Raw genomic sequence first — 14,791 nt, 5'->3', positions numbered from 1 at the left:
GACTTATTCATTAGAGAGGGGGAAAATATACCTACCAAGTGAGGGATGGTGGGTGTTGGCAGATAGACTCTTAACCAAATGATCAAATGATATCCTCAGTAGTTGGACAGCATGACCTCAAGGGTCTCTTGATGTGACACTATAAGAAGTATACAACATTGCCTAAGCAGAACGCTAGTTAAAAACATTTAAATCTCGATTTATTTTTTTAAATAATTTTATGTATTTATTTTTGGCAGTGCAGGGCCTTCCTCGCTGCGTGGGCTTATCTCCAGTTGCGGCGAGTGGCGGCTGCTCTCTAGTTGTGGCGCGTGGGCTTCTCATTGCCGTGGCTGCTCTTGTTGCAGAGCAACGAGCTCTAGGGTACACAGGCTTCACTAGTCGTGGCTCGTGGGCTCTAGAGCAAGGCTCAGTAGTTGTGGCACACGGGCTTAGTTGCTCTGTGGCCTGTGGGATCTTCCTGGACTGGTGATCGAACCTGTGTCTCCTGTAGGGGCAGCCAGATTCTTTACCACTGAGTCACCAGGGAAGCCCTAAATCTACATTTAACAATATGAAGGCAATCAGTATTGAACATAATATAACTGGTCCCTGCCAAAAAATAACTGTCCAGAACTTTTCAAAAGAGTCAACATGAAAAACTAAAAAAGAGACTAAAGAGACAAGAACCAGAGTCAGTTTGTGCACCTTGGTTGGGGCTTGAATTGGTGATTTCCTTTGGGTTCTGTCTTGCTCGGGGCTGGTTTTCTTTTCCTGTCTGATGATGTAGCTTATTTCTTGCCATTCTCAACAGAGGCACAAGGCTGCTGTCTGTAGGTGATGCCTGTGCTTTCTGTTATAAATGTTGACTGTTTGCCTGCCAGGCCACGCCATGAATGCAGGCTTTGTGTCTGGGTGTGGGACTTGCCGCCGGGCTGGCCTCCCGCTTGGGTGGTAAGAGACCAGGAGTCCCACTTCCAGCTGCCCTCCCCTCCCCCGCAAGTGCCAGAACAGGACGGGCTTTTTCCAGAAGCCACCACCTAGCCTAGTGACCGCCTCAGGCTGGCAGAGAGCTGGGTCTCTTTAGGGAACCGCCCTTCAGTTCTTGTTTTCCTGCCCATGAACGCGGGGTGGCTTGTGCCCTGGGGAAGGTGGGAGGACAGGATGCAGGAAGCTTGGAGAAACCGTCATCGGAGCCTGCCTAGGCTGCATTTTCTCATTCCTGCTCATGCACTGCAGCCTGGGTCCTGCCAGGCTTGCTCTTTCCTGCAGTTCTGTCTTGAATGCACGGACCTCTTTACTCTGATTCATGTCCCCAAGCCTCTACCTCGTTTGTCTTACCAGAAATGTGTGGAATTTGGAATTTCTCACAAGTGGTGGTGTCTGTGGTAGTGAAACCTGAGGGAAGGGGACAGGGCACAACCTTTAAAATAATGACAGAGCCCGAGGATACGACATGAGCTGATTAGAACCAAATAGGTCCACGATGGTGGGCAGGTTGATTTCCACTAGACCTTGAGTATCAATATATGCTCATTTGTAACACATTTGCATATGCTAAGTTTCACACTCACCAGTGCCTTGACAGTTCCAAGGCTGACCATGGAAGACCAAAAAGTGGGCAGTGGCCTAATCCCTGGAAATCTCCACCCCCTTCCCCCAAATTTCTTGACTTCCTACTTTTGCGTTCCAGTCCCCTATGGTGAAAAGGACATCTTTTTTGGGTGTTAGTTCTAGAAGGTCTTGTAGGTCTTCATAGAACCATTCAACTTCAGCTTCTCCAGCATTGCTGGTTGGGGCATAGACTTGGATTACTGTGACATTGAATGGTTTGCCTTGGAAATGAACAGAGATCATCCTGTCATTTTTGAGATTTTCTTCTAAGGGATTCTTGCCCACAGTAATAGATATAATGGTCATCTGAATTAAATTCGCCCATTCCAGTCCATTTTAGTTCACTGTGAGAGTTGGACTATAAAGAAAGCTGAGCGCCAAAGAATTGAAGCTTTTGAACTGTAGTGCTGGAGAAGACCCTTGAGAGTCCCTTGGACTGCAAGGAGATCAAACCTGTCAAGTCAATCATAAAGGAAATCAGTCCTGAATATTCATTGGAAGGATTGATGCTGAAGCTGAAACTCTAATACTTTGGCCACCTGATGGGAAGAACTGACTCATTTGAAAAGACCGTGATGCTGGGAAGGACTGAGGGCAGGAGGAGAAGGGGATGACAGAGGATGAGATGGTTGGATGTCATCACCAACTTGATGGACATGAGTTTGAGCACACTCTGGGAGTTGGTGTTGGACGGGAAAGCCTGCTGTGCTACACCAGGGGGTCACAAAGAGTTGGACATGACTGAGCGACTGAGCTGAACTCCCCCAAATAGTTGGAATAATCCTCCCACTCATTAGCCTATGAAGTTACCCAGCCCATAAAAACTATCTGCACCATCACTTGTCTCTCACTGAATCTTTATGCAAAGAGACATCAAAACCCCGAGCTTCATTAAGTCCTGAGACCAGATGTGTGATCTTGGTTAAAAGATCATGGAGTCAAGTTGCAATCTGAGTTACACAGTTACACTAGGCTGAAGAAAGTCCCCCACCAAGATATCTGTGCCCTAATTCTTGGAATCTGTGAATGTTACCTTTCTGTTGTTCAGTTGCTAAGTCATGTCCGACTCTTTGTGATCCCATGAACTGCAACATGCCAGGCTTCCCTGTCCTTCACTATCTCCTAGCATGAATCCTCAAATTCATGCTCATTGAGTCGGTGATGCTATCTAACCATCTCATCCTCTGTCGCCCCCTTCTCCTTTTGCCTTAAAGCTTTCCCAGCATCAGGGTCTTTTCCAATGAGTCGGCTCTTCGCATCAGGTGGCCAGAGTATTGGCCCATGCATACTTTTCAGTAACACTTCCAATCAATATTCAGGGTTGATTTCCTTTAGGACTTACTGGCTTGATCTCCTTGCTGTCCAAGGGGCTCTCAAGAGTCTTCTCCAGCACCATAGTTCAAAATCATCAATTTTTCAGCGCTCAGCCTCCTTTATGGTCCAACTCTCAACATCCATACATGACCACTGGAAAAAGCATAGCTTTGACTAGACTGACTTTTGTTGGCAAAATGAATGTTGCCTAACACAGCAAAAAATATTATGTGGATGTGATTGAGTTAAGGATCTTTGGATGCTGAGATCACCCTGAATACAATCTCAGTATTCCTGATAGAAAGGAGACAGGAGGACTCCGTCAGAGGGAGGGCAATGTGATAACAGAAGCAGAGATGCTAGTGATGGGCTTTGAATGTGGAGGAAGGGGCCACAAGCCAACTGGAAGCTGAAAAAGGCAAGGACATAGTCTCCCACTCAGGATCTTCTAAAGCAAACAGCCCTGAGCCCCCTTGACTATCGACCTAACTGATTTTGTACTTCTAACTTTTGCTGTGTTAAGCCATTGAGTTTATGGTAATTTGTTACAGCAGCAAAAGGAAACACATCCAGTCTCCTTCCCTATCCCTGTGCATTGTCAGCTGATTTCCTTTTTTGTTCTATTACTTTGAGCACGTGGGAGTGCATCATACCCTCTAACGTGCTAAGAGGGTGGGCTTTGGGTCAGACTTTTTGGGTCACTGGTGACAGCAGTGATTACTGAGTGACCCAAGGCAGCTCACTCTGTCGTCTCACTGTGCTGTCAGTTTCCTTGTGGTGTGAGGGTCAAATTCCAGTTTCTTTCTTTTTTATTTTTTGGGCTGTGTCATGCAGCAGAATCTTAGGTCCCCCACCAGGGATCGAACCTGTGCCTCTTGTAGTGAAAGTGCGGAGTCTTAACCACTGGGCCATCAGGGAAGTCTTGCCTCCATTTTCTTTACTTTTTAAAAAAATTTATTTTTTAATTGGAGGAAAATTGCTTTACAATGTTGTGATGGTTTCTGCCATAGGATAATGCAAATCAGCCATAATTATACATAAATCCCCTTCCTCTTGAGCCTCCCTCCCCTCCCCCTAACCTACCTCTAGATTGCCTCCATTTTCTATCAGGCCTGTATATGTTTTGTTTAGTTTTCAGTGTTTTAAAGTGTTCTCATTGAATAGGATAATTATCCTATAGGGTAATTTATTTTGAATGCTGCTAAGTCACTTCAGTCGTGTCTGACTCTGTGCGACCCCATAGACAGCAGCCCATCAGGCTCCCCCGTTCCTGGGATTCTCCAGGCAAGAACACTGGAGTGGGTTGCCATTTCCTTCTCCAATGCATGAAAATGAAAAGGGAAAGTGAAGTCGCTCAGTCGTATCGGACTCTTAGCCACCCCATGGACTGCAGCCTACCAGGCTCCTCCATCCATGGGATTTTCCAGGCAAGAGTACTGGAGTGGGGTGCCATATTTTGAATAGGATAATGTATTTATATGGTATGAGAATTTAAAAGTATAAAAATGTTTCCAGCGCTAATCTCTCGTCTACCATTGCCTTCAGCCATCCCAGTTATCCACTTGACTCAGATATGTTCTTACAGAGATTTTTCTATACATGGACAAGGAATTGCATACACACACACACAAACACACACTCACACACTCTCTCTCATCAAATGAACAATCACATACCATATGCTCCCTGCTTGACACTTTGCTTTTATCATATATTTTTTAAGAATTCTTTTCTACTATGGCTTATTACAGGATTTTGAATATAGCTCCCTGTGCTATCACAATAGGACCTTGTTATCTATCCATTCTATATATAGTTTGCATCTGCTAGTCCCAAACTCCCAATGTATCCCTTCTCCCCACCGCCTCTCATTTAGTATATTTTTTATTATCTTTCCATATCATTACATAGAGAATTTCTTTTTAATTTTTTTTTTTAAATTGGCCATTTGGCTTGCAGGAGCTTAATTCTCCAGCCAAAGATGGGGCCTGCGCCCTTGGCAGTGAAAGTCAGAGTCCTCACTCCTGGACCACTGGGGAATTCCCATCCTTACTTATTTATTTTTATATGAAGATACCTGATGCTTTTCTCTTGTCCTTTACTGATAGAAAGAAAAAAGAGTGTTTCTAATAGTGCCATATACAATGTGCGTATATATTTCTAAAAGTGACTCAGTCACAAGATATGTGCATGGTTGTGATTTTACTTTAAATTTTTTAAAATTTATTTTTCTTTTTCGGTTGTGCCATGTGGTGGGATCTTAGTTCCACTACCTAGGATGGAACCTGTGACACCCCCTGTAGTGGAAGCTCGAAGTCGTAACCTCTGGACTGCCAGGGAAGTCCCTTGGTGGTAATTTTTAAAAGGAACAATGATAAGTGTTGCTGAGTGTGTGGGTAAATTGGAACCCTCATACATTGCTGCTGGTGAAAATGTAAAATGATGTGGCTGCTTTGAACTACACCAGTCTGGAAAAGGTCCTCAAAAAGTTGAACAGAGAGTTCTCACATAATCCTCAGTTCCACTCTGAGGTATACACCATAGAGAAAGGAAAACATATGTCCACACAAATACCTGTACACAAGTGTTCATCGCAAGATTATTCATAACAGCCAAAAGACAGAAACAACCCAGGTGTCCATTAATGAATGAATAGATTAACATAATGTGATATTTCGATGCAATGGAATTCTATTATTATTATTATTATTGGCCTCTCTGTGCAGCATGCAGGATCTTAGTTCCCTGACCAGGGATTGAACCTGAGCCCCCTGAATTGGGAATGCTGAGTCTTAACCACTGGACCACCAGGGAAGTCCTGCAATGAAATGCTTGAAACGGGATTATTGAGCCAGAAAAAGAAATGAAGTACGAATACATGTTGCCACCAGGATGAAACTTGAAATAATTATGATAAGTTAAAGGACCCAGGACAGAAAGCCACATGCAGTACTGATCCCATTTATTTAAGAATGACCAAAACAGACAAATCCACAGAGGCGCAAAGTAGACTAGTGGTTGCCAAGGGGGGCTTCCCAGGTGGCACTAGTGGTGAAGAACCCGCCTGCCAATGCAGGAGACGTAAGAGACGTGGGTTCGACCCCTGGGTTGGGAAGATCCCCTGGAGTAGGAAGTGGCAACCCTCTCCAGTATTCTTGCCTAGAGAGTCCTGTGGAAAGAAGAGCCTGGTGGGCTACAGTCCATGGGATTGCAAAGAATGCCTGGTGGGCTACAGTCCATGGGGTTGCAAAGAGTCGGACATGACTGAAGCAATACACACACACACATCCGAGGGAACTGCAGAGAAAGGAGAGATGTTAAGGTTCTAGAATCAGATAATGGGTGATGGTTGCACAGTATTGTGTACATACTAGAAACCACTGCTGCTGCTGCTGCTGCTAAGTCACTTCAGTCGTGTCCGACTCTGTGCGACCCCATAGACAGCAGCCCACCAGGCTCCCCCGTCCTTGGGATTCTCCAGGCAAGAACACTGGAGTGGGTTGCCATTTCCTTCTCTAATGCATGAAAGTGAAAAGTGAAAGTCAAGTTGTTCAGTCGTGTCTGACTCTTCGAGACCCGATGAACTGCGGCCCACCAGGCTCCTCCATCCATGGGATTTTCCAGGCAAGAGTACTGGAGTGGGGTGCCATTGCCTTCTCCAGAAACCACAGAGTCACACAATTTAATACGATGAATTGTTTTGTTATATGAATTCTATCTCAATAAAAAATACAATACTTTATAAAATGGTACATGCATAAAATTTTCTTACTTACTGCAGAATTACCCATTGCTCAGCAATGTATGCAAGCAACCATTTTTCCACGCTGCTGGATTTGCCAACAGCCATGGGGCTTGTGTGTGAATAGGAATACTAACTAATCTTTGTTCTTTGATAAAATCACTAAGCAGTTATTCTTCTGTATCAGATTTCCCTAATCCATTAAACAGTCCTTCCAAATGCTATCACTTAAACCCTTCACAAATCTAATATCAGATCCTTGTAAATGTTGTAAGTACCTTAATGGATAGATGAGGCGATCGTGTGATATTATAATGATTATGAAACTGATGACTGTATTGACTCATGTCACCAATGTGCTGACACCGCGGGTGTGAATTTGTTGTTTCTTTATGATGGCTGTTCCAATGTGTATTCTTCTTTCCTGTTGGAAGTATGATTTTATTTGCCTGATGGGAAGAGTCAGGGTTACTGGCTCAGAGTTGCCAAGCTTTTGGGTGGAGGTGGAGCCAGTTTGGAGTGAGCCAACGGTTCAGGATCAGTGATGAGATGGGGGAGCACCCATCACGGCAGCCCACCAATGTGGTCGTTCCCCAGGAACTGTCCACAGGATCAGCTCTGAACACGTAGAAAGGCTTTATTTACGACCCCATTGGGCATGACCCCTGCTGCCTCCCATCACATATGTTCTGAGCATCTTCTCATAGCATATAGGCTGGCACTTTTTGTTCTGAGCAGGACCTGTTTCTTTTTAAAATATTTATTTGACTGCATTGGGTGTTGGTGGTGGCATGTGGGATCTTTGATCTTCTTGCAGCATGGGGGATCTTTAGTTTTGGCATGCAAACTCTTAGCTGCTGCATGTAGGATCTAGTTTCCTGATCAGGGATCAAACCCGGGCTCCCTGCTCGGGGAATGCGGAGTCTCAGCCACTGGACCACCAGGGAAGTCCCTGAGCAGGATTTGCTTCTACCCAGTTAAATCCAAAGTCAGTATGGTTTGACAAAACTCCAGCTATTTTTTTTAACTGAGGTAAAAAATATATAACAGAAAATTTGCCAATTTAGTCCTTTTTAAGTGTATTCTGCTGCAGCACTGGTTGCCTTCTTAATACCTTGCAAACATCACCTTTCTCTATTTCCCCAATATTTCATCATTTCAAACAGAAACTCTATATCCATTAAGCAATAATTCCTATTCCTTCCTCCCTTCAGCCCCTGCTAACATCTAATTTACTTTCTCTATGAATTGCCAGTTCTAGATATTTCATGTTAGTGGAATCATATGGTGTTTTTTCTTTCGTGTCTGGCTTACTTCACTTTGCATAATGCTTCCAAGGTTCATCCACGTGGTAGCACACATCTGAGCCTCATTCCTTTTGATGGCTGAAGAGTATTCCTCTGCATGGATGTACTGTATTTTGTTTATCCCTTCATCAGAAATGTTTGGTTTGTGCCTGCCCTTGGGCTACTGTAGATAAAGCTGCTATGAATGTTCACTTACAGGTCTCTGCTTGAGTTCCTGTTTCCAATTCTTTATGGGTATATACCTAGGAGAGGAATTGCTCATGTGATTATGGTAATTCTATGTTTCACTTTTTGATAACCAACTGGACAGTTTCCCACGGCATCTGCACCATTTTACATTCCCACTAGCAACATACGAGGGTTCCAGTTTCACCACGTCCTCGCCAGCACTTACTCTCCATTTTTACCATTATTATGGCCAAAAGAGTAGTCATAAAGTGTTATACAACCTCAGATTTTATTTTTTCTGCCACACTGCACGGCAGGCATGTGGGATCTCAGTTCCCCAACCAGGGATCAAACCCATTCCCCCTGCATTAGAAGCAGGAATCTTAACCACTAGACTGCCAGGCAAGTCCCTAACCCCAGCTTTTATCCTCATCAACCATCAAGACCTGAAATGACAAGCTGCTACATGTTTTCTAGTTCGGTGTCTTATCAAATGTTTTCAATCGTTTCCTAAGACATGACAAATGGTAACTTGCCCAGTCTTACTTTGCATTTCTCTTGGGGTGAGGAAGTGGATCTTCTTCTGTTTAAGAATTGCTTGTGTTTCTTTTCCATGATTTTTCTGTTCATCAACCTTTGCCCACTTTCCTGCGGTTACTGGTCATATGCTGTGTTTTAAAAATGAAGCATTGGCTGCAAACACTGAAAGCTCCAGGGGTGACATCACACAAAAATCTAATTTTCCAGCTTCTTTTGGAAGTGCCCTAGCTTGCACACTCACAAGGCAGGGAGTGACTGGAAGAGGCTGCTCTGTAGGCTACACCGTCCCCCACCTGCATTCTAATATGCCTGGGCCCATTACCTGTCACATGACCTGCCTGGCCCTGTGGGCATTTGTGGTGGCAGCTCCTGGGATACTCCTTTCAAAGCACTCGGTCCAGAGCCTGGCCCTGCAGAAAATTCAAAACAGTTAGATAGAAAAGAAATTTCAAAAACAGAGCTGGCCAGTCTCATCTCAGTGATTGATGGTGGTTAAGGCACCAGTTAATAAACTAGAAGCACATCTGTTCAGTGATGGTGTGCAGAGTTGGAGGGCAGAGAGTTCCAATGAAAACACATTCAATCGAGGAAAACCTTCTGAATGAAAAGGCAAGTTGCAAATGATGCGGTTCAGGACATGCAGCCCTCAAATGTGGCACGTTGGGATTCTGATTATTTTAAGCTTAGGGAGTTTGAAAACGGCAGAAGTAGGGAGATCACTCTGGCCTCCTCCTTTCTTTGCCCTTCTTCCCTGAAGTAGGTCATAAAATCGTCATGTGAGAGGTGTTCCCACCCCACCCCCCATTCCCCCCCATCCCCAACCCCTCACCCTGACATGGAGGAAAAGAGCATGGCATTTGTGAAGACAATGGGAGAAAAAGAAGGGTCCTAATAGACCTGCTGTGAGTTTTAATTGCTCAGTCCCACTTGCATAATCTAGGAGAATCTCCCCATCTCAGGACTCTGTAGGGACTTCCCTGATGGTTCAGTGGCTAAGACTCTAAGCTCCCAATGCCGGGGGCCCAAGTTTGAACTAGGTCTCATATGCCGCAACTAAGAGTTCGCCTGCCACAACTAAGACCCATTGCAGCCAAATAAATAAAAAAAAATTTTAAACCATGTAAGGTCTCTTTTGCAATATGAGAGAGTATTTACATGTTCCAGGGGTGAGGACCTAGGTCATTTGGGGGCCAAATTCAGCTGACCACAAACCATGGTTCTTTTACTTATTTAACTTTATTAAATAATTTTTTTTCACAGGCGTAATTCTCTTACAATTAATACTTGCTACAAAAATGACTTGAACATCATCTACAATTACACCACCATTCAGAGGCTGAATATCATATACATGACAGTGTACTCAGATCACAAAAAATCTTTTCATACTTTCCAAATAGTCTTTTCTTTCAGCTATAAAGGTCAGTTACCTGAGCCAAACTTGTTCTTAATAAGTAGAATTTCTGTGTCCATTCCAAAAGTCTCTGATGTCTTTCTGGGCCTATTCATTTGCAGACAGGAATAGAAACTATGACCAGGGTTTTCACATCATGCATTGACAGGTGATGCCTGCTCTTCTTAGGCTGTCCGATTTCTCGAAGATAAAAGGACTGACTCTCGGCAGGGCCACGTGGATGAGGAAGTTCCGTGCGGAGGAGATCACATCCTTGCGCATCTTCTCTGCAGGGTCCAGCTTCAGATTCAGGCTCTTGATGCAAAATACTGTGGCTCGGCTTCACCCATGGCTCTATTTTCTTCTTTTTTGACTGTGCCTCAGTGCATGCGGGATCTTAGTTCCCTGACCAGGGATCAAACCCACGCGCCCTGCAGTGGAAGTGCAGAGTACCAAACATGGTTCTTTTTATTTCAAGAGTCGTCATCATCTGGACTTCCCTGATGGCTTAGCAGTGAGGACTCCACCTGCGGATGAGAGACACGGGTTCGATCCCTGGGTTGGGGAGATCTCCTAGAGAAGGAAATAGCAACCCTCTCCAGTATTCTTGCCTAGGAAAATCCCCTGGACAGAGAGGCCTGGTGGGCTACAGTCCATGGAGTCGCAAAAAGTCAGACATGACTTAAGGACTAAACCACAAGTCATCATCCTAATAGATATTACACAAGAATGTTCTGTAGTAATGTCTCTTAGGTGCCAGGTGCTGGGCTAAGTGCTTTAGGTATGTTATCTCATCTAATCCTTCCAGCAACCCTCGGAGGCAGGTACCACTGCTGTCCTGAAGATTCCGGCAAAGACAACACAGGGAAGGGATGAGAAGAGCTCTGACCCCGGAGCCCACCAGTTGGGCTGGTCCACCTGAGAGCATGAGAGCCACGGCTACCCCAGACGCCCCCTTCCCTGGACAGAGGTTTCCTAGGGCTTCGCACACTGAATTTTGTTCCTTGTTCTTCATGTGCTGGCCCCTTCACAAACTCCTCCTGCCATTATTTGATGAAGCTGGCCCACTCAGCAGGAGAAGCCCTGCTGAATCAGAGATCTAAGGGCTGCGGGGTTACCTGTCGGTGCCAGGTGCACAATGGGGAATCTCTGAAAGCCTCAGGCTCAGGTACGCCTACACAAGTCAGACTTGCTGGGAATCACTGCATGTGATTTTCTGTAAGGCAGTGCTTGCCAAGTATCCAGTGTCTGTAATCGGGATCACCTTTGAAGATCTATGCTTAGGAAGAAAGACAGCCCTAAGTTTTTGTCAAGCTGGCCAGCTGAGCCACCAGGAGACCATGGGTTGCCAGAGGATTGCTGGTGCAGGAGAAGATTTTGAAAAGAAATGTATGAATATAGCCTTCACAAGCAATACTTCCCTGGGGCAAAGAAACGGAAGAGCAGCACTTACATGATTGATGGCACATGTGCTGGTAGGGGGTTGCCTTATGACTTATGTGAAAAAAACATGTATTTATTAACAATTGTAATGTTTTGGGGAAAACACTGAAAACTCATACAAAGCATGCCAAACTATAAGGTCTTCATTATCATTGATGAAAATGAGGCTAGTAAGAGAGAGAATATTGATTAAAAGATGAGGTGGGGGTTTGGGAAAAGCTGAGATTTATCTTTCAAACAGAGATCCAAGTTTGAAGTTTATTTTTCTCTTCCTCTTTCTCTCCAGGTTGATAAAACAACTCTGCCCCATGAAGTTATTCAGGGATTTTGGTTCCTCCTAGGTGCTGGTCTTATCTTTGTGGTCAGAAGGCTCATCACGATGACCATACCGCACAAGACCATGCCTGGCTGCATGGGAGGATGGGAAATGTAGGTTTTCTATCTGCAGGATCTTATGCCCAATAAGATACTATTACGATTGTATTAGTTAGCTATTACTGTGTAACAAATCACTCCCCTACAGCATTATGCGTGCGTGCTGTCACTTCAGTCATGTCTGACTCTTGCAACCCTGTGGACAGTAGCCCACCAGTCTCCTCTGTCCATGGGATTCTCCAGGCAAGAATACTGGAGTGGGTTGCCATGTCCTTCTCCAGGGAATCTTCCCAACCCAGGAATTGAGGCTGAGTCTCTTTTGTTTCCTGCACTGGCAGACGGGTTTTTTACCACTAGTGCCATCTGTGAAGACCCCTAAACACTTAGTGATTTAAAACAATGAACACTTTTTATCTTATGTTTTCTAAGGTCAGGAATCAGTCCCTCTGGGTCAGAGTCTCTTCCAAAACTACAAGTAAGGTGTTGGCCAAGGCTGCAGTCATTTCAAAGCAACAGGGGGAAGACACTTCTCCAAGATTTTTGGCATGCTTGTTGGCAGGTCCCAGGTCCTCACTGGTTATTGGTCAGTGACATCAATTCCTTGCCATCTGGGCCTCTCTGCAGGGTGGCTCAGAGTGTGGCTTCCCTCTGAGCAAGACAGCAAGTGAGAGAGACTTCACTGGTGGTCTGGTGACTAAAAATCTCCCTGCCAATGCAGGAGACACGGGTTTGATCCCTAGTCTGGAAGGATCACTCATGCCATGGAACAACTAAGCCCGTAGGCCACAATTACTGAACTCACACAACTATTGAGACCTGGAAACCTAGAACCCATGCTCTGTAACAAGAGAAACTGTCATGAGGAGCTTGCACATGCAACTAGAGTGTAGCCTCTGCTCTCTGCAAGCAGAGAAAGCCTGCATGTGCAGCAGTGAAGACCCAGTGAAGCCAAAAATAAAAATTAATTAATTAAAAAAAAAAAGAAAGAAAGAAAGAAAGTGAGAGAGGCAGAGAGGGCAAGCAAGAGAGAAGTCACATCCCTTTTGTAGCCTGATCTCAGAAGTGACATCTCACTACTTTGGCCATTTTCTGTTTGTTCGAAGTGAGCCACTTAAATCCGGGGCACAGAGGAGGGGACTGTGCACAGGATAAACACGTGGAGTTGGGGGTCACTGGAGGTCATCTCAGGGGCTGCCTGTGGACCAAAGGGAGGCGGATTGGGGGACAAAGTAGCTGTGTCTTGCACCATTTCTCTAAGTGAAAATTAGTAACTTACACCAGTGAGGGGCCGTGTAGAAGGAAATAGCAACCCACTCCCAGTATTCTTGCCTGGGAAATCCCACAGACAGAAGAGCCTGGTGGGCTACAGTCTATGGGGTCACAGAGTCAGACACCACCCAGCAACGAAAACAACAACCACCACCAGTGAGGTGGGGTGGCTTCTTACCAGCAGAGGACAGAGGGTCCAGCAGTGTCCTGGTGTCACTGGGAAGATGTTTGTGGATGGAAAAGATGAATTACTTCGTGTTTTAAGTTAATCTTCAATACATTAACACTACCAATTAAAAATATAGTCCTCTTTAGCATCAAACTTTTACTTCCAAATATTATTCTATTTATAAATGCAGTAAACTTTATTTTTTATTTATTTAAACATTTTTTTTGGAGTATAGTTGATTTACAATGCTGTGTTAGTTTCAGGTATACAGCAAAGTGGATCAGTTATACATGTACATATATCCAGTCTTGTTTAGGATTCTTTTCCCACATAGGTATTTACAGAGTATTGAATAGAGGTCCCTGTGCTCTACAGTAGGTCCTTATTTAAATCCAATCATTTTAACAGGCACTTTCAGGGAGATCTTTGATTAATGTTCAATCAAGTCCAGTTACAACAGCTTCACATCCTATTTAGAACTTTAGTTAATTACATTTCCTTAAGTGCTCTGCTTTCACATCTCAATTTTCTTTGACCACTCAACAGAAGCTTCTAAAAAGCACAACCTCCCCAGGTTCTTAACTCGTATAATAAATTACAAGCATATCAAGGTCTTTTAAATATTCTAGCACCATTTACTCACTTTGAAAAATGCCCTTTCACGTTTCAGTGAAAAATTCCAAGTCTAAAATAATGAATTGCTCAATTATACATGTTACGTTGGAAGACTGACATTTACAGGACACGTTTGTCCCATTTTTATGCCAAGTTCTCTTAAACATTTCAAATACATTAAATACTGAATATCCCAGATGATTCTTAAACATAACATGACAGTATTAATTCTATGGGTTCCGTTGGCTTTCTCTATGTAATTGTAAGCCTTCTTACAACTGGGCATTAAAAAACATTCTTAAGGAAAATTTTATTAGTGTGGTGAGATTGATTCGTAGCCAGAAATTTGGGGCTGGAACAAGAACAAGAGCTCTGACTTATTGGTTATGAAAAAGTCCACAGGGTCCTTTTTAAATAGTTACCAAAACAAAGCAGCTTCACAGGCTCCTAAGTTCTGGTCCCCTGGCTTGTGTCCCAGGTCAGGGTGTACTGTTCCCTCGCATGAGTACCAGTTCACAGCCAGTGAAATCAGAGGGAGTCTGCAAGGCTACCCAGGGCTGCTTACAGCTTGGATTGGCATCAGCTGGTCTGTCTACTGCCCGGCTGTCTATTCCGCATTCTTTCCTGAGTCTTGCTGTCAGGCCTGGCCACAGCCCCTGGAGGGAGCTAAATGATGTCCAGTGTGTTAATGGTATCACTCAGCATCCGTTTGCCTGGCTCCGCTCCTGGCCAGGCTGAAGTCAGGGTTGTGACGCAGACATGAACAAGGATGTCTTAAGGTTCCCCAGGGATCAGGGATCAGGAATTTGGAGACTATCCCTGGGATAGATCAACTCTTATGTCTATAGGATGGGAATGTGGGG

This window comes from Bos indicus x Bos taurus, chromosome 18 (genome assembly GCF_003369695.1).
Source record: "Bos indicus x Bos taurus breed Angus x Brahman F1 hybrid chromosome 18, Bos_hybrid_MaternalHap_v2.0, whole genome shotgun sequence".
In the NCBI taxonomy this organism is placed as follows: Eukaryota; Metazoa; Chordata; class Mammalia; order Artiodactyla; family Bovidae; genus Bos; species Bos indicus x Bos taurus.
Note: the sequence above shows the minus strand (reverse complement) of the source record.